This window comes from Musca domestica, unplaced genomic scaffold, assembly GCF_030504385.1.
Source record: "Musca domestica strain aabys unplaced genomic scaffold, Musca_domestica.polishedcontigs.V.1.1 31, whole genome shotgun sequence".
Lineage (NCBI taxonomy): Eukaryota > Metazoa > Arthropoda > Insecta > Diptera > Muscidae > Musca > Musca domestica.
Window position 1 is genome coordinate 10,750,895 of NW_026712309.1, and position 21,110 is coordinate 10,772,004.

The 21,110-nt window shown below is 38.1% G+C and overlaps 1 pseudogene; it reads left to right on the forward strand.

Moving 5' to 3' along the window:
* Positions 1 to 249: 249 nt before the first annotated feature.
* On the forward strand, positions 250 to 6,678 carry LOC109613878 (tigger transposable element-derived protein 6-like; annotated as a pseudogene).
* The last annotated feature ends 14,432 nt before the right edge of the window (positions 6,679 to 21,110 follow it).

The following is a 21,110-nucleotide window of genomic DNA, read 5'->3' on the forward strand; positions in this document are numbered from 1 at the left end:
ACATTGGTTTTCCCACTTGGTCGAGGAACGACACGACAGCCTTTTCCCATGATGCTGACTGAAGCCCCAGTATCCAATAGACCCTGTTCTTCTACACCGTTGATTTCGACCTCTGCATATATTCTATGATCCACATGATCTATATTTTTGACTGAATCTACAATTAAATTTATTTCCTTTCTTTTGTCTTTGAATTTTTTTCTTAATTAATGAATTTTAGATTCCTTAAAATTAATGGATTCCCTTTCGGACATTATTCTTTCCCGGACTTTCTCGTAATGGGTTTTTCTATCCTCGAAAGATTGGTAATGCCTCATTCCTGGGTTAAAACGGTTATGCTCTTCTAGTAATAAATGTCTTGATGTTGTATTTGGCTTGGAATCTTTCTGAAGCCCTTGTTTGGCAATTAGGGGTTTTCGGTCGGACGTGGCCCCCCTTGACTCTCCACGCCCCTGTTTCGGTTTCCCGATTGGCATAAACGACATTTCGGAGTCGTAGTACCAGGATTGCCGCATTTGTAACAAAATAGGGAACGGACAGTATCTTCACATTCCCGGAAAATATGACCTGACTTTTTGCAGTTCCAGCATGTTAGATTCGGGTTGTGTTGCCTCTCAAAGCGGATGGCCGATACGTCCTTTGTTTCTGACATATTTTCCAAAACGTTATGTTCACCGCTCGTCTCATCAACCACTATCTCGCTGACCTGTCTCGCGTGGATCAATCATTTAAAAGTGGGCGCCATACTGTTACGTGCGCCACGAGGCGGCTTGGGGATGATTCCCATTCAGACTCCGGCCAACCCAGTCCTTTCTCTCTCGGGCGTAGTCCCAAAAAAAATAGGAAACTGATCAAACGCAATTTAAAATAAAACTGCAACAACACCAGTGAAACCTCAACCCGATGGCTTTAAGTTCGCCCACTCTACCATGATCACTGATTTCCTATCATACTCATAGTGACCCCTTATAAACTGCCCACACACATCACTTACCTCATCCTTCTAATCCTCCATTTTTTTTTTGTTTAACACATCTTTTTATACTATATTAGTCATATCATATTTATTGAAAAACATTTCCTAATACTAACAAAAATCCTTAATACTACAGCCAAATGTCTTTATAAAATTTTGTTTAAACAAAAATACAAAAATAAATCCAACAGTTATTCTTTTCTAATTCTAATGAAATTGTCCCTTTCTAAAAATTCAGTTTCACTCCAAATCTAAGAGTGAAATGTTCTCCTAAATATTATTAAAGAGAGCACGGCCACCCTGTAGGTAATAGCGTGTCACCATTTTCCTTCCAATTAAATGTTTGCGGTTGGCAAATCCTTTTCGTGCTGTCACACCCGTGTGATTGTCGTAAACCAAACAACAGCTGATCTATAGTTTCATATTTTTCAGGCGGCAAGCTGTATCGTTCTAATTTGTTGGTTATTTTACTTTTATTAATATAATTCCTTTCTTCTTTTTCAGCTATCCCACATCCCACATGTGAAGAAATGCCGAAGAATTCATAACTCTTCATGGACATGCTTCCCGTCCTTCCGGGTCGCACCTACATGGAAGATGAGAACTGCTGCATCCCTTCACATGTGGAATTCCGGCAATCAACGCAAAAGTCCTGGACGAGCATACCCAGGCATTTCACTAGTCTTTTTAAACAAACAAACAAAAAGATATACATTGGTGGCAGAGACCGAGGTCACCTTTACCACCCAAAGCAAAACAATTATCGCTGGGCATGGATAACCATACCACCATCCTATGGTTACCCAATTTTTTTGCGTAGACTTGAGACCGCCACGGGGAGAAAAAAGGTCTCAGCCTAAGGCCTTTCCACGCAAAATTTTTATTGTGTGCAAGGCCGGACTTAGTCATTCGGTGGGCCCCGCAACAACTTTTGTGTTTTTTTACAGATACATAACTGCTGATGTGTGGGATAATGAATGAATGTGGCTGAGTGTTCATATGAGAATCGTGCAGACGAAAGGTGTATATGAAGATTATGACATAATATGACGACAAATTTTTGCGGAAAGAAAAACGTTGGAAATTACCTGTGTGGTGTATTCTTATACAAACAATGTGGCGGAAAGTTAACTTGGCAAAAAAAGGAATTCTTGCAGTTCATAAAGAGAAGGGTATAATTTCAATAAAGTGCCAAAAAAGAAACAAACATAGATAAAGGATACTTTTTATTTCGAATCAGGTGATACATTTCTTTTTGTGAGTGTATATGCCCAAATGTCAGTGATATAGTTATGGTTCTTTTTTTTGTGTTTTCAGAATGATAACAATGTTAATTATTTGTGTAAAATCGTAGAGACTTATAAAAGAAGGGAAAAATGAAAAAGGATCCAAACATCATTAATAAACTATCAAATTACGATGTTTGAATAAGCTATCTTAATTTTTTTGTTTTCCTCTTTTTAGAAAAATTTTCTATGATAATACTGTGTGGTCATGTCATCATGTTAGCTTGTGGAAACATTGCTTGTTACCTCAATATGTGGCACATACTTTGTACAGCTAAGGCTAAGGCTAAGGGCGTCACATACAACCATTTCCAGAAGCAAGATAAGTTACTTATGTCATTAATATCGTTTGAATATTCTAATTTTCTTTGTTTTCTTTCTTTTCAGGCTCAAGTTTTTTTTAGCTCATTTTACTAACGCATTTCTTTTTTTTTAGGTACAGTAGAACTTCGATAATTCGTACCTCGATAATTCGTAATCTTCGATAATTCGTAACAAACTGTCGGTCCCTTGAAAAAATCTCGATATTTCGTAAAATTTACACGCATTTTGGTCCCCTCGATAATTCGTAAATTCTTCATCTCAAAACAAATTATAATTTCATAAAAATGTTATAATTTTGTTGTTAATATCTTTTTATTACAACTGTTAACGCACCAAATGCATACCGTCTACAATTCTTGCGAAATTACACAATCACTTAGCGCAGTCAACGGCGTTTACCGTTAATTTTTCTTTATGATGTTGTGTGTGTGTTTCATTGTCAGTTTGTTCTCACTCAGTGGTGGTGTGACAAGAAGGAGAGCGGAACATAGAATGGTAAGCAAACGTACGAACAAAACTTTGTCTTTGTCGCAAAAACAAAACATTATTGAAGCAGTTGATAATGGAGCAAAAAAATTGTCGTGGCTAAACAATTTGAAATCGCTCCATCAACGCTTACTTCAATATTAAAAAAGAGAGATTTCATTTTGCAATCTCCTAGCAGCAAAGCAAAACGGCAAAAATTACCAGAGTATCCCGATTGTTGTATAGATGAGAAAAGAGAATTTGTATTGACACTACATACATCTATGCTTATGGCTTATAAAGCTTGGATGAACATAAGCCAAACGTGTATTCAAAATTGTTTCCGAGCTTGCGGTTTTGTTAAGGATGTGATCTACAATGTATCCGATGAACCGATTGTAAATATCAATAACGAATTCCAACGTATTCCTTTTAATTCCGAGAATGTCGTTACCTTTGAAGAATACGTAAATGTTGATAATGAGCTTGGTGTTACTGGAAATCTGGGAGATGACGATATTTTTGATCAAGTTTCAGTCGAAAATGAAAAAAGTGATGACGATGATGTTGGCAATCGCGAAGAAGTTGTGACACAAAAAGATGCTAAATCATCCATTCAAAAACTACACTCTTTTTATCAAACCATGCTGTTGACGAATCATTATTTAACTATTTAATACATATAGAAAACCCAGTAGATAAAATACGAGAAAATAGCCTTAAACAACCTTATATCACAGACTTTTTTCATGTTTAATTTCATTTATTTAAGTTTTTAAATCAAATGTACTTATTTAAGCTATATGAATTGAAGTTTTTGATTTTTTTTCTGAGTTTTTATATAAATATTTCAATAAATAAAAAAACCTCGATAATTCATTTTTTTAATTTAACCTCGTTAATTCGTAATCTTCGATAATTCGTAAAAATTTGATGGTCCCTTGAATTACGAATTATCGAAGTTCTACTGTAGATCAATTAATTGCACAGAAGATATGATGAAGTCTAGCTGCAAAAACATTCTAAATGATCCTGAATAGTTATTTTACTTATTGGTGAGGTGTATTGTGCCAATCAAGTGACCGTTTATATTCTCGACCTCATAAAAGGAGTTGCCAAGCGCTTTTCTAATTCTGCATTTTAACCAGGGTTTGCATAGTTTAGCATTTATACCTTTAGTAAAATTACTTTGGACAAAGTTTTTTCTGAAGACTTCTTATCCTGGTTTAGAATTTACTATTCGGCTCCTTTTATTATATTACGCAAAATTTTTATTGTGTGCAAGGCCGGACTTAGTCATTCGGTGGGCCCCGCAACAACTTTTGTGTTTTTTTACAGATACATAACTGCTGATGTGTGGGATAATGAATGAATGTGGCTGAGTGTTCATATGAGAATCGTGCAGACGAAAGGTGTATATGAAGATTATGACATAATATGACGACAAATTTTTGCGGAAAGAAAAACGTTGGAAATTACCTGTGTGGTGTATTCTTATACAAACAATGTGGCGGAAAGTTAACTTGGCAAAAAAAGGAATTCTTGCAGTTCATAAAGAGAAGGGTATAATTTCAATAAAGTGCCAAAAAAGAAACAAACATAGATAAAGGATACTTTTTATATCGAATCAGGTGATACATTTCTTTTTGTGAGTGTATATGCCCAAATGTCAGTGATATAGTTATGGTTCTTTTTTTTGTGTTTTCAGAATGATAACAATGTTAATTATTTGTGTAAAATCGTAGAGACTTATAAAAGAAGGGAAAAATGAAAAAGGATCCAAACATCATTAATAAACTATCAAATTACGATGTTTGAATAAGCTATCTTAATTTTTTTGTTTTCCTCTTTTTAGAAAAATTTTCTATGATAATACTGTGTGGTCATGTCATCATGTTAGCTTGTGGAAACATTGCTTGTTACCTCAATATGTGGCACATACTTTGTACAGCTAAGGCTAAGGCTAAGGGCGTCACATACAACCATTTCCAGAAGCAAGATAAGTTACTTATGTCATTAATATCGTTTGAATATTCTAATTTTCTTTGTTTTCTTTCTTTTCAGGCTCAAGTTTTTTTTAGCTCATTTTACTAACGCATTTCTTTTTTTTTAGGTACAGTAGAACTTCGATAATTCGTACCTCGATAATTCGTAATCTTCGATAATTCGTAACAAACTGTCGGTCCCTTGAAAAAATCTCGATATTTCGTAAAATTTACACGCATTTTGGTCCCCTCGATAATTCGTAAATTCTTCATCTCAAAACAAATTATAATTTCATAAAAATGTTATAATTTTGTTGTTAATATCTTTTTATTACAACTGTTAACGCACCAAATGCATACCGTCTACAATTCTTGCGAAATTACACAATCACTTAGCGCAGTCAACGGCTTTTACCGTTAATTTTTCTTTATGATGTTGTGTGTGTGTTTCATTGTCAGTTTGTTCTCACTCAGTGGTGGTGTGACAAGAAGGAGAGCGGAACATAGAATGGTAAGCAAACGTACGAACAAAACTTTGTCTTTGTCGCAAAAACAAAACATTATTGAAGCAGTTGATAATGGAGCAAAAAAATTGTCGTGGCTAAACAATTTGAAATCGCTCCATCAACGCTTACTTCAATATTAAAAAAGAGAGATTTCATTTTGCAATCTCCTAGCAGCAAAGCAAAACGGCAAAAATTACCAGAGTATCCCGATGTAGATAAGGCTTTAGTTTTATGGTTTAGACAATGCCGAGTGTCTAATTTGCTAGTTTCAGGCCTATTATTAATGGAAAAGGCCAATTGTTTTCGCCAAAAAGCTAAATATGAACAATTTTAAAGCAAGTAACGGCTGGCTTGATAAGGTAAAAAAAACGAAACAACATCACGTATAAAAAAATATGTGGAAAAAGTGCTGCCGTCGACGAAAATGTTTGCTTAGAAGGGAAAGAAAAACTTAAGGCACTCATAAAAGATTAAGATGCCAATGACATTTTTAACGCAGATGAGACTGGACTATTTTATAAATGCTTACCAGATCGCACTTTTTGCTTTAAGGATGATAAGTGTCTGGTGGAAAACACAGCAAAGAAAGAGTGACTACTATTTGCTGCAAACATGGATGGCACGGAAAAACTAAAGCCTCTATTGATTGGAAAGTCAGAAAAGCCCAGGTGCTTTAAGAACATAAGAACTTTCCCAGTAGAATACCGGTACAATAAAAAAGCTTGGATGACAACTGAAATATTTAACGAATGACTTCAAATGTTGGACAATAGCATGAAGAGTCAAAACAGAAAGATTGTTTTATTCGTTGACAATTGCACTGCACACAACATGTACCCCGATCTTAGCTATATTAAGGTAGAGTTCTTACCGCCTAACACTACTTCCGTCCTGCAGCCTTTGGATAAGGGTATAATTAAAATTTTTAAAACATTATACCGCCAAGATATGGTGACAAGTAACCTAGTAAGTTGTATAGATGAGAAAAGAGAATTTGTATTGACACTACATACATCTATGCTTATGGCTTATAAAGCTTGGATGAACATAAGCCAAACGTGTATTCAAAATTGTTTCCGAGCTTGCGGTTTTGTTAAGGATGTGATCTACAATGTATCCGATGAACCGATTGTAAATATCAATAACGAATTCCAACGTATTCCTTTTAATTCCGAGAATGTCGTTACCTTTGAAGAATACGTAAATGTTGATAATGAGCTTGGTGTTACTGGAAATCTGGGAGATGACGATATTTTTGATCAAGTTTCAGTCGAAAATGAAAAAAGTGATGACGATGATGTTGGCAATCGCGAAGAAGTTGTGACACAAAAAGATGCTAAATCATCCATTCAAAAACTACACTCTTTTTATCAAACCATGCTGTTGACGAATCATTATTTAACTATTTAATACATATAGAAAACCCAGTAGATAAAATACGAGAAAATAGCCTTAAACAACCTTATATCACAGACTTTTTTCATGTTTAATTTCATTTATTTAAGTTTTTAAATCAAATGTACTTATTTAAGCTATATGAATTGAAGTTTTTGATTTTTTTTCTGAGTTTTTATATAAATATTTCAATAAATAAAAAAACCTCGATAATTCATTTTTTTAATTTAACCTCGTTAATTCGTAATCTTCGATAATTCGTAAAAATTTGATGGTCCCTTGAATTACGAATTATCGAAGTTCTACTGTAGATCAATTAATTGCACAGAAGATATGATGAAGTCTAGCTGCAAAAACATTCTAAATGATCCTGAATAGTTATTTTACTTATTGGTGAGGTGTATTGTGCCAATCAAGTGACCGTTTATATTCTCGACCTCATAATAAGAGTTGCCAAGCGCTTTTCTAATTCTGCATTTTAACCAGGGTTTGCATAGTTTAGCATTTATACCTTTAGTAAAATTACTTTGGACAAAGTTTTTTCTGAAGACTTCTTATCCTGGTTTAGAATTTACTATTCGGCTCCTTTTATTATATTAGCGGGTATTGCGTTCATATGCCTGATGTAAATTCTTGTTGATTTTCTTGTGCAATATTTGCATCTTGTCGGACTCAGGTAGGTTAGGTTAGGTTAAAGGATGTGTGGCTGTGTAAAAACAACAACCACTCCACTTGGAGACCTACTGGCTCATTGTGATCATAGTTTAGAAAAAAAAAAGTGGAAGTGAGGTAAGAAAGATAGTTAGTGTAGAATATAAGATTTAGAAGAATTAGAAGAGCTAGTGGGTTTGCGTCCACGGTGTAATCAGCGTGTCGTCCTTAGCCATTTTAGTCTTCTGGCTAATTGAAGAATGACTGCTGGTTCTGTTTCGGAGAGGCATGACAGGTCAGGCAGTAAGTGCTTACCCAGAAGCCTATGTCTTACTCCGATAAGGGTAGGACAATGACAGAGTAAGTGTTCCACCGTTTCTGTTTCTTCCTCGTCCTGACATAGCCTGCAGTATTCAGTGTCGTCACCCCCCCTTTTGAAGTCATGGCCTTTATGTTGCAATGACCTGTAATTAGACCCACCACAAGCTTCAAGTCCAACTTCGTCATGGACAAGAGTGACCGTGATCTCCGTTCGGAGTTCACCGGCCAAATCTTTTTGGAGATGATGCATCCCCTTCCAGATGGCCAGTTCTGTTGAAATCTTCCAAGGTAGTGTTTATGCAGTACTTGAAAGAAGTGGCATAAAGGTGGCTTCACTGAGCTCTCGATCTCTAGATCTACTGACTCAGATCCGCGTCTGGCCAATTCATCGGCAGATTCATTGCCAGATATGTTGCAGTGTCCAGGGACCCAACAGAGCTTGACAACTGTCTTAAACTTTTCCAGGGCATACTTGCACTCCAGAACAGCCATAGACTTGATTGTGAAAGAATTTAGAGCTTTTAGGGCCGCTTGACTATCGACATATATAGTCACCGGTCCATCCCGTTCGTTAATTCTATTATTCAGCAGTTCTATGGCCATTCTGACAGCAAATATTTCTGCCTGAAAAACGCTGCAATCGCTGTTTAGCCTGAAGGATCTTCGGATACTTAGGCTTTCACAGTAGACTCCAGCACCCGTTCCACTTTCCATCTTTGAACCATCAGTATAGACAGCTATACCGTCGAAAGGTGGAGTGCCACGGGACCAGATATCCCTGTTTGGTATGCGGATGTCAAGTAGATCAAAGCTGTGCCTAGGGAGTATATAGTCACTAGATATAGCCTGATTACTTACGTTTTCCACATACTTAAGAATGACAGAGTGCCCGAAGGGTTGACTCCGCCATTGTCCCAATTCGTTGAGTCGCAGGGCACACCTAGCAGCTAGTTCCTCTACAAATAAGCCTAGAGGCTTTAAGTTGAGTAGGGTGTCTAGAGCGGATTGTGGCGTGCTCCTGACCGCTCCTGTAATTAGTAGCGATGCGACTCTTTGTACTTTGTCAATATTCTTGCTGAAGGTGGTTTTCCGTAAGGAATGCCACCACACAAGTCCGCCATAGGTTAGGATTGGTCAAACGACTGACTCATATATCCATCGGATAATATGGGGTTTAAGCCCCCAACTCTTTCCTATGGAGTTCTTGCAGGAATAAAGTGCATTTAAGCCCTTTTTCGCTCGCTCCTCGATATTCCTTTTCCAGCTTAACTTCTGGTCTAGAATGGTACCGAGATATTTTGCTTCCGTAGAAAGGCTTAGAGTTACACCATCCAGCATTGGGAGAGAGAGGACGGGTATTTTCCGCCTCCTTGTAAAAAGTACGAGCTCAGTTTTAGATGGGTTCACGCCTAAACCATTGCAGCGCGCCCATCTGGAGAGTTTAACCAGAGCTCCCTGCATAAGATCCGTAATAGTTTGCGGAAATCTCCCAGCAATCAGCAGGACCACATCGTCGGCGTAAGCCACGACCTTTGTTCCGCTGTGTTCCAGATCAAGTAGAATGTTATTTATCACCAGAAGCCAAAGCAGTGGTGACAAAACGCCTCCTTGTGGAGTACCCCTAGTGACCGTTTTCCTAACAGAACACTCCCCGATGCTTGAGTTGATGATTCTGCTGCTAAGCATAACATCAATCCAGTCGACGAGAAGTGGTGGCACACTAAGTCTTTCGAGAGAACTGTGAATTGCCTCTAATGTAACATTATTGAAGGCCCCCTCGATATCGAGGAAGGCCGCCAACGTGAAACATGAGCTGTTCAGGTTCTTCTCTATATAACCCACGACGTCGTGCTGCGCTGACTCAACAGATTTGCCTTTCATATAGGCGTGCTGAGCAGTGCTTACAGAGGTCAGGGGTATTAGAGATCTGATCTCTATGTCTATTAGTCTCTCTAGCGATTTCAATAGAAAAGACGAGAGACTAATAGGCCTGTAGTCTTTTGGAAGAACATGGCTTGGCTTCCCAGCTTTGGGAATGTAAGTGACTGTAACTTCCCTCCACAGTAGTGGGATGTGAGAAAGACGCAAACAAGCCTTAAATATCACCTCCAGGACTGGTATTATCTCCGCCGACGCATGCTGTAGCATGGCGGGGATAATGCCATCTGGACCCGGTGACTTAAAAGGTTTGAATGAGTTAATGGCCCACAAAATCTTGGGGGTGTTAACAATACTATTAGTCAGATTCACATCTTCCGTCCCACTATACTGACTAGACCGTGTTGCCAATCGGTCATATACCGCATCAGAGCAGTTCGGAAAGTGAGTACTGGCTAATAGATTGAGAGTCTCTAAACCTGAGTCAGTCCAGCTACCATCAGCCCGCTTTATGCTTCCAATGGATTTTGGGTCCTTTGAAAGTACTCTACGGAATCTGGAGGCTGCGTTGACATCATCTATGGACTCGGTAAAACACACCCAAGACCGTCTCTTGGCCTTCTTGATCTCACTGTTGTACTTATTGAAGGCTAGTTTATAAGCTTCCCAGTCCGTACCCAGTTTGGTCTTGTTGGCCTTATTGTATAGTCGTCTGCTAGTCTTCCTGAGCTGAGCTAGGTCTTTCGACCACCAGACAGGCTGGTGCCTTTTACCCGGGAAGGTTAGCGGACAGGCTCTTTCATAGCTGCCGATCAGGATCTTTGTTAGCAACTTGACGGAGTCGTCCACATCCGATGCCGAGGCCACTGGAAAATCACCAGTGGACTTAAGCATCCGTGCGGTATGCTCCGCAAATTGATTCCATCGAGCCCTTCTCGGGTTCCTATGCGGTTTTTGATTCAATCCCTCTACCGAAATTTGGAATGTTATTTTCCGGTGGTCCGAGAAGGAACACTCAGTCGAAACTTTCCAGTTCAGTATAAGTGATTCATCCATGTTAGTGAGAGTGAGATCTATGACCTCCTCTCTATTCTTAATGCAAAAAGTCGCCTCCTTTCCCCGGTTACAGATTTTGAGATTATGAGATAAAATAAAATCAAAAATGTACTCACCTCTGGCATTGGTGTTACTACTGCCCCATTGAGAGTGGTGAGCGTTTGCATCACATCCAATGATGAGGCCGCCTTTTCCACCCAGTACTGAGGCCAGCTCTTCTACCACTTGGCCTGGTGGGTCGGGGTGCTCGAAGGGAAGGTACAGGGAAACGAGGAATAGTGTTTTGCCCGTCCTAGTCTCCGATCTGACCGCCGTGACGTCTCCTCCGCTGAAATTGTTGAGGAAGATTAAGATTAAGTTTTTCTTAGCGACGATACACGTTCTAACCTTTTCCCCATTGGAGGTGGCATAGGTGATGTACCGCTCACTCCCTAGCCCAGTTACCTTATTCTTAAAAATGTAAGGTTCCTGGACCAGGGCTATGTCAACTTCAAGCTTGGAGAGGGATAGGAGAAGCTCAGCCCCAGCTGCCTTGCAGTGATGCAGGTTAATCTGCACAATGCTAAGGAGCTGTGGCTTCGTGCCTCCTACTGCGACAGCGGCGTTAGACGGAACCGAATCCATCCTGTGCCGAAGTGCAGTTTCCCTACACGAGCTTGAAGGTATTCCTGGCCAGCAGTATCAACAGAAACCTTTATGACCAGGCCCCCTCCCTCCGTACTTGAGCCAACCAAGCGCCAGCCGTCCGTGCAGAGATTGGGATTCTGCTTCCCCAATATTGTCAGCACGCGTGCCGGGTCCACAGAGGGCGGCGGCACCCATGCTGTCAAAATCCTCCTGCAGGGGATATCCTTCAGGGATACAGCAGCAAGTGCACTTCCATCCCAAAGTCCCTGAAGGCCAGCTACTGCGGTCACGAGGAAGTTCCTTGACTCCTCATTTTCGCAGCAGATGACCTTCACTCCCTTGTAGACGGTAGCACTGCCAAACTGTAACCTAGAAGGATCCTCCCCCAGGAAAACTTGTTCCCTCAGACGGTCCTCAATGAGAAGCCACCGACTTTCGCTGATTTTGCCTTCCGGCTCAGCTCGGTCGATGACCGCTACACGGAGATTGTCCGGGTACAGGGTTTGGGAGTGTTTCCTCTTCCTTGATGTCTGGCTTGAAGGTTGTGGGTTGGTGGTAGCAGGCTTCGCCTTAGCAGACCTAGGGTCCACTGAGGCTGCTTGCACCGGCCTTGCCACTACCTCCCTACCAGCTACAGCTACTGGCGTAGAAGCCGCAGTTGGCGGAGGAGGAAGTTTGCCCGTTAACGGTTTCTTTGCCTCGGGATGTGGTTCCTCCGTTGACCGTCCTCTCTTCATCGATACCCGAGAAGAGGATTTGGCCTCCTTTGGTTCCACCGGGGCAGAATTTCCGTTAGGGGTGTCCTTCCCTTTGTTCCTCCGTTTTCCTGAGTTAGAAGTGGTGGGGGCTACACTAGATTCCGTTGGTGGTGCAACAGCCGAAGCTGTCTTTCCACCGCCGGGAGAGGTGTTGCCCTTCACCCCAGCCCCACTAGTTGGCTTATCCTCAGACGGACTTACCTTATTAGCGGGGGCTGTAAAGAGAGAGGCAAGGTCCTTTTCGAGTGTACATTTAGGCACTTCCGGATGGTTCTTCTCGAACTTCCTTATTGCCTTCATGTTCACCCTAATCAGGGCCTTTTCCCTCTCTGTTCCCTCTCGGTTCGCGACCGATGAAGCTCTTACAGTACCTCACCGACCGTTTGTAACCCTTCCTAATTTTTACCTCCTTCGATCCGGAGGCATCGCGGTTGGTTGGAACATCAGTGTCCCTTTCCACGACGCCATCCTCGATCCGGAGGTTGGTCACATCGGTAGGTACCGATGGAACCCCTTCCACAGGAGTTGACCCCCCCCCCCAGATTGAGTGCTCTCTCCAGTTTTTGAAGCTGACTCACTCCTCAAAGATGAGGGTATGACGGTGACGTCAAGTTCATCATCAGAGAGGGGTGAGTCATTCCCAAAGCCAGAGGGCACACTCTCTTGGCTGAGCCTTAGAGTGGTCTTCTCTAGAAGGGCGGACAGCTGTTCACTCTGTCGCTGTATGCTTTCACATACTACGTCTCTGTACGTTCCCAGAGTCACGTCCCCGCCCGAAGTTAAAATCTTGTCCATGGCCATGTCCTGGGTCGACACCTCCGAAGAGGTGGTTGAATATTTGACGGTTCCTGTTTTTGTTTTTGTTGTTGTTTTTTGTTTAGTTTTGTTCTCCATAAGTTATCGGGACATTGGAGGTGACGAGGTCCGCCATGACATAGCCTCCATATCATGGTAAGGACTTGGCAGCTAAGCCTATTACTCGTCGAGGCGCCCAGGTATCGACGAGGCAACCGTTCTAATACAGTCGGTACCCTGACTGCAAACCTTGGAATACTGATGGGCACGGTTTACGTAACACCCCAGTATTAGGGGGTCCGTTGCGGTGGACCAGGCCGCTGACTGGATAGTTTAGGGGCGCCAGTGCCGCCTCGTCGAGTCCAGGGATCACAGGCACTCGGGTATTTAGTCCGAGACTCTCCCCCTAGAAACCGCTGAGCTGTCCGCGACTTCTTATTTGATTCGCAGCTGCCCGATATATCTACCGGGCGTCCCACTATCCGCAACCCGTGGACGCGTCCGGTAGCACTCAGCTATGCTTCCGCGAACGGCGGATACCATCAATGGTACCATCCTAATGCACTGAGTTTTCGGAAAATTGTATAAGCATCTGCATGCGTTATCATTTGGTAGCCTGTTAAGGGAAAATATGGAGATGTACCTGTTCAGGCGTGTTACGTTGATCGCAAGGCACACTCGATTTTGGGCAGGTTTTCGTCCCACCTAGACTGATCAGAATTTATGTATGTTCGTATGCTAAAAAGTATAGACTGGTTTACACGTTCACTTGCATTTGTTTTATACCAAATAATTTCAAGGTATCTCTGAACATTTCGGAAGTAAATGGTTTTCCGTTTTCGGAACGAATAAATTCCGGTACTCCGAACTTATAAAATACATACTCAACTAAAAATTTTGTCACTTGTGTTACAGTTGCCTTTATCATCGATTTTAGTAATACATATTTAGTTTTGTGATCTAACACAATGAATATGTATGCTTTTCCAGATTTCGTTCTTGGGTACGGACCTAAGAAATCCAGTAGAAATACTGTCGTATATTATATAGTGTTTTGGATATGCCGCCATGGCAAGTGTTATTTTCATGCGACTTTTTTTATAATTTCTTTTGTTATACAACCTGGTAACCATATCTTCCAACATTCACTCTCATTTTCAACATCAGTACTGTTGAACTTTATCCTTTTGTACACGATACCTTCAGACACTTTAAGATCAGGTTATCGTTGTTTGTTTTGCTCTATTGTGTCAAGTAGAGTCAAGTAATTTTCATTTTTGAATTCGTCTGAATTGAAGTCTATTATTGAAGCAGTGTCTGTCGTAATTTCCTCCATATGCATGCGTGAAAGCATATCGTAAAGGTATACCCTTGAAGTTTTAAACTCCATCTTGGGAGTCGGACATTTAAATCTTTCTGCCTCATCAGCTATTGTAGGCTGGAATGGTCGGTTATTACCGTAAATTCCATAAGTTCTATGAATTGTCTAAATCTTTCTATTGCGAGTATGACTGCTAGACATTCTTTTTCCGTCGTTGAATAGTTTCGTTGAGCACTGTTCAGTTTCTTGGACAAATATTCGATAGCATGTTCTCCTTCGTCGTCATTTTTCTGAAAAAGAACAGCGCCAACACCGACGTTTGATGCGTCACACTGAACGTAGAATGGTCTAGTGAAGTCAGGACTGGACATTATAGGACTAGACACTAAACAATTCTTCAACTTTTCAAACGAATCAAGGGCTTCTGATGTCATAACGAATTTTGGACTTTTCTTTAACGTGTCTGTTAAAGGAGCTGTAAGTGTAGAGAAGTCGTGGATGAATATTCTATACCATCCTACGGTACCTAAAAATTTTCTGACATCTTTCTGTGATTTAGGAGGTTTTATGTCCCTGTCATGTGTCTGCACATCCTTTGGGCAGCATTGCACAGTCTGAAAGGCATAAACTTAAATTGGTAGTGAGGTCTATCGTGGACTGTGAACGCTGTCAAGGGGCGACTTGATTCCTACAGAGGAATTTGCCAAAATGCGTCCTTTAGATCGATGGCTGATATGAAGTGAGTGTCACCTAGTCTTGCCAGTAAACCGTCTATGTTCGGCAAAGGGTAGGCATATTTCCTTGTTACTCTATTTAATTCCCTCGCGTCAAGACACAATCTGTTCTTATTCGGCTATATGACAAGTGTTACCCTATTGTTTCACTCAGCATTTCGGGCTACTCCTATAATGTCTAACTCTAGCATACGGTCAAGTTTAGCGTTCAAAAGTTTTTGTACAGCTGGGCTGACGGGATAATATCTCATTTTTCTCGGAATAGAATTTCCGACATCTATCGCATGCTGTTCCAAATGAGTTTTCCCTAATCCGAATTTTTTATAGCACTGAAATGAGAGTTTTACATTCTCCAGTCTTATATTCTCTTCATATGTGAGCTTATGCATTTTTATATCCTCTACTAAATCTGTAATATCTTCACATAAATCGTTTATGTCTTGTTCAAATGATATTTTGACATTTAGCTGCTGCCAAAAGTCACATCCAAGAATTTTTTTTTTCATTTCTTTAGTTTTATTACCGGAATTAACATTGACTTTAATTTTGCCTATTATGTCTTGTTGCTTGCCATCTGCAGTTTTTATGCAAGATTTAAAGTTCGATATTTTTTCATTTATCTTTCGGCATTCTCTAGGCAATCTTTGCAGAGGCAACTCAGAGAAGCGCCGCTGTCCATAAGACCTACGAATTCAGAACCGTTTATTTTGACATTCCAATAAGGTCTTATGTCATTTTCTACCTCTAGACAAGCGGAAGCTATTTCATTTTTTTCTTGCGTTCTGTGTTTATAAGTCTGTCTTGCTTTAGCTACCTTTTTGCTTACCTGAGATATAAAATCGTTGAAGATTTCTGCCATTACTTTATTGTAATTTTCTAGTCTTTTCTCATATGGAATAATAATTTTTAATTTCTTCGTTTGGTTTGTCAAATTTGAATATTTGTTACTGTATATATTCGGAATTTTCTTGTCTTGCTGGGTATTTTGATTATGAGTTGGAAATTCATGTTCAGTTGCTTTCACTGGGCTGAATCCTGTTGAGAACATGTACTCAACTTACTCAACTAAAAATTTTGTCACTTGTGTTACAGTTGCCTTTATCATCGATTTTAGCAATACATATTTAGTTTTGTGATCTAACACAATGAATATGTATGCTTTTCCAGATTTCGTTCTTGGGTACGGACCTAAGAAATCTATGTAGATTTTTTGAAAAGGCCTCTGCGTAACAACTTCGTTACCCATTTGTGGCCTTAGCACATGTTTTGGGTACTTAATCTCGTTACATATCTGACAAATATTTATGTATTCTTTTATTTCGTTGACCGTTGATGGCCAGTAGAAATACTGTCGTATATTATATAGCGTTTTGGATATGCCGCCATGGCAAGTGTTATTTTCATGCGACTTTTTTTTATAATTTCTTTTGTTATACAACCTGGTAACCATATCTTCCAACATTCACTCTCATTTTCAACATCTGTACTGTTGAACTTTATCCTTTTGTACACGATACCTTCAGACACTTTAAGATCAGGTAATCGTTGTTTGTTTTGCTCTATTGTGTCAAGTAGAGTCAAGTAATTTTCATTTTTGAATTCGTCTGAATTGAAGTCTATTATTGAAGCAGTGTCTGTCGTAATTTCCTTCATATGCATGCGTGAAAGCATGTCGGGTACAACATTTTTAGTACCTTTGAGATGTTCTATCGTAAAGGTATACCCTTGAAGTTTTAAACTCCATCTTGGGAGTCGGACATTTAAATCTTTCTGCCTCATCAGCTATTGTAGGCTGGAATGGTCGGTTATTACCGTAAATTCCATAAGTTCTATGAATTGTCTAAATCTTTCTATTGCGAGTATGACTGCTAGACATTCTTTTTCCGTCGTTGAATAGTTTCGTTGAGCACTGTTCAGTTTCTTGGACAAATATTCGATAGCATGTTCTCCTTCTTCGTCATTTTTCTGAAAAAGAACAGCGCCAACACCGACGTTTGATGCGTCACACTGAACGTAGAATGGTCTAGTGAAGTCAGGACTTGACATTATAGGACTAGACACTAAACAATTCTTCAACTTTTCAAACGAATCAAGGGCTTCTGATGTCATAACGAATTTTGGACTTTTCTTTAACGTGTCTGTTAAAGGAGCTGTAAGTGTAGAGAAGTCGTGGATGAATATTCTATACCATCCTACGGTACCTAAAAATTTTCTGACATCTTTCTGTGATTTAGGAGGTTTTATGTCCCTGTCATGTGTCTGCACATCCTTTGGGCAGCATTGCACAGTCTGAAAGGCATAAACTTAAATTGGTAGTGAGGTCTACCGTGGACTGTGAACGCTGTCAAGGGGCGACTTGATTCCTACAGTGGAATTTGCCAAGATGCGTCCTTTAGATCGATGGCTGATATGAAGTGAGTGTCACCTAGTCTTGCCAGTAAACCGTCTATGTTCGGCAAAGGGTAGGCATATTTCCTTGTTACTCTATTTAATTCCCTCGCGTCAAGACACAATCTGTTCTTATTCGGCTATATGACAAGTGTGACCCTATTGTTTCACTCAGCATTTCGGGCTACTCCTATAATGTCTAACTCTAGCATACGGTCAAGTTTAGCGTTCAAAAGTTTTTGTACAGCTGGGCTGACGGGATAATATCTCATTTTTCTCGGAATAGAATTTCCGACATCTATCGCATGCTGTTCCAAATGAGTTTTCCCTAATCCGAATTTTTTATAGCACTGAAATGAGAGTTTTACATTCTCCAGTCTTATATTCTCTTCATATGTGAGCTTATGCATTTTTATATCCTCTACTAAATCTGTAATATCGTCACATAAATCGTTTATGTCTTGTTCAAATGATATTTTGACATTTAGCTGCTGCCAAAAGTCACATCCAAGAATTTTTTTTTAATTTCTTTAGTTTTATTACCGGAATTAACATTGACTTTAATTTTGCCTATTATGTCTTGTTGCTTGCCATCTGCAGTTTTTATGCAAGATTTAAAGTTCGATATTTTTTCATTTATCTTTCGGCATTCTCTAGGCAATCTTTGCAGAGGCAACTCAGAGAAGCGCCGCTGTCCATAAGACCTACGAATTCAGAACCGTTTATTTTGACATTCCAATAAGGTCTTATGTCATTTTCTACCTCTAGACAAGCGGAAGCTATTTCATTTTTTTCTTGCGTTCTGTGTTTATAAGTCTGTCTTGCTTTAGCTACCTTTTTGCTTACCTGAGATATAAAATCGTTGAAGATTTCTGCCATTACTTTATTGTAATTTTCTAGTCTTTTCTCATATGGAATAATAATTTTTAATTTCTTCGTTTGGTTTGTCAAATTTGAATATTTGTTACTGTATATATTTGGAATTTTCTTGTCTTGCTGGGTATTTTGATTATGAGTTGGAAATTCATGTTCAGTTGCTTTCACTGGGCTGAATCCTGTTGAGAACATGTACTCCCAGCCTTTCCCATGTTCTTCAACTTGTTTTCGAACCCACATCTGTAACAAAATTTGTTACGTTGGTCCAATTCACAATCAATAAAAGTATGTCCTGTTTCCTTACAGTTCCAACAAGTGATCTGTTTAGTTGGTATTGTTTTGCTGTTTTGCTGTTATACAAAGCTTTAGAGAATTCGTTAGAATCAAGTTCAAGTTCATAAACTCGTCTGGAATTCTGATGTGGATGCTAGTGTCTAAAAGCTTGTCTTTTTGAAATCGTGACTTCAGCCCTCTTACACTCTTCTAGAAGGTCTTCTATTGTATCTATGTATTTGGCATAGATAAGTTGGGCAAGTCCTCCTTTGATGTTGTCTTTTATTATCTTGACGATTTAAAACTCAGGTATTGGTATTCTCATCTAGTTCTTGAATCTAACGATTTCTGATATATAGATGCCGGCAGTTTCCGATGGAAGCTGTCGACGATCTATTATCTTTCTTTGTATTTCGAAATCACTTTAAAACTTTCGAAATTTCCGAATAAAATGGTATTTTAAATGATCCCATTCACATACAGGGTTTTGTTGCCTAAACGACCAAATCCAATCGTAGGCTCTTCCTGCGAGTAAGTGGTGAAATCCTTTTACAAATACACTTAAAGGACAGTTATAATCTAATCTTAAAGACTCAGCTCTAAAAACAAACTCTTCTACACTTACTGACTTTGCAGAGCCGTCGAATCTCAATCCCCATTTTTTTGGAGTTGTAAAGGTGTGATAGGCTTATAAACGAGTTGGAAATTTTGGTTAAAATTTTGTGAAAATTGTTCCCTATGATTTTAAGGTTGATTTTGTGGAAATGTTGGCTGTATTGGTGGTGGCAAATGTGGGTTGTCATTTTGTCTACTTTGCCGTTGTGGTTCTGGTTCAGTTTCAATTTCAGTTTTAAAGGAGTTCATTGAACTTCTAATTATATGTGGAATCATTCGTACGATTCTGTTTTCCATCGCTTGTAATGCCTCTGATTGGGCAACTCTTACAGAAGCACTTATGAATTCCCTAAGGCTTGGACCATTATTGCTAGTTAACGGTGCTTTTAAATTGAGGTTGTCGTTAACAGCAGAAGTTCCCGGAGGGATGTTTTGTTCTTCTGTAAACCTGTTAATATGCTATACGGTGGTCTTGTTATTGAACTATTCGGTTCAGGTGATGATGTGCGAGGATCTGTAGAAGTTTGTGGACACGTAGGTAAAGAAGGGTTTATGTACATAAGCTGTGGAATACCTGTTTCAACCACTGTCCTGTTTGCATCTTGTGCAGGCGATTGCATATTATTCATCTGATTTTGAGCATTAGTAGGATTATTAGCTGTCTTTAAGACAAAAAATAGAACCTAAAGGATATTTGTTGAGCATTGTATGTTAATGTTAATTTGGAAATTAATATAAATAATAATTGTACATAAATGTACATGTATCAACTTTAATTATTTTTTTGTTTGTTAAAATATGTTAATATTTTTTTCTTATTTTTCGACTCTTTTCAGGTAATCGTTTTTTTTTTTTTTTTTTTTTGACAATATAATACTATTTTTATGCTTATATATAAATATTAATTCGTTGTTTACCTTGTATTCTTAATATAATTAATTATTTTAGAAATACACATTTATGTATTTGTTCAATTTTTGTTATTTTTCTATACACAGTTTTTCAAGTAATTTTAACTTAAATTATTTTATATAGATTTTTCATGTCATAAAGGTTTTTTTCTATATTATTTAATTGTAACAACTTCTTTTCTTATTATTTACTGTTTTCTTTCGATATGAATATTAATAAATATTATGATAATTAATATTTAATAAGAAATTTAAGAATGCATTTTTTAATGACAATTTTATTATGTAAAAACACAAATATTAATAATTCTTGTTTTGCTTATATATTTCTTTGATTGAAAACTATTATTATTGTTATTATTTTCAACAGATAAATATGTTTTTTTATATAATAAAGTTGTCGAAAATACTTTCGAAAAAGTTCTTTTTCCTTTTTTTTTTTTTATTTTCTTAAATCTAATTTGATAAAAATATTTGTGTGTTTTTTGTTTTATCATAAATTTATTTATATGGTATATTGGTACTAAATAATATTTTTTTAAATAAATTTAATCGTTTGTAAACGAACATTTTTTTTCTTTTTATGGTGTCTTGATTATTTTAAATTTATATATATATATATATATATATATATATATATATATATATATATATATATATATATATATATATATATATATATATATATATATATATATATATATATATATATATATATATAGCTACAAATAGGTTTATATATATATATATATATATATATAAATATATATATATATATATATATATATATATATATATATATATATATATATATATATATATAAATTTAAAATAATCAAGACACCATAAAAAGAAAAAAAATGTTCGTTTACAAACGATTAAATTTATTTAAAAAAATATTATTTAGTACCAATATACCATATAAATAAATTTATGATAAAAGAAAAAACAAACAAATATTTTTATCAA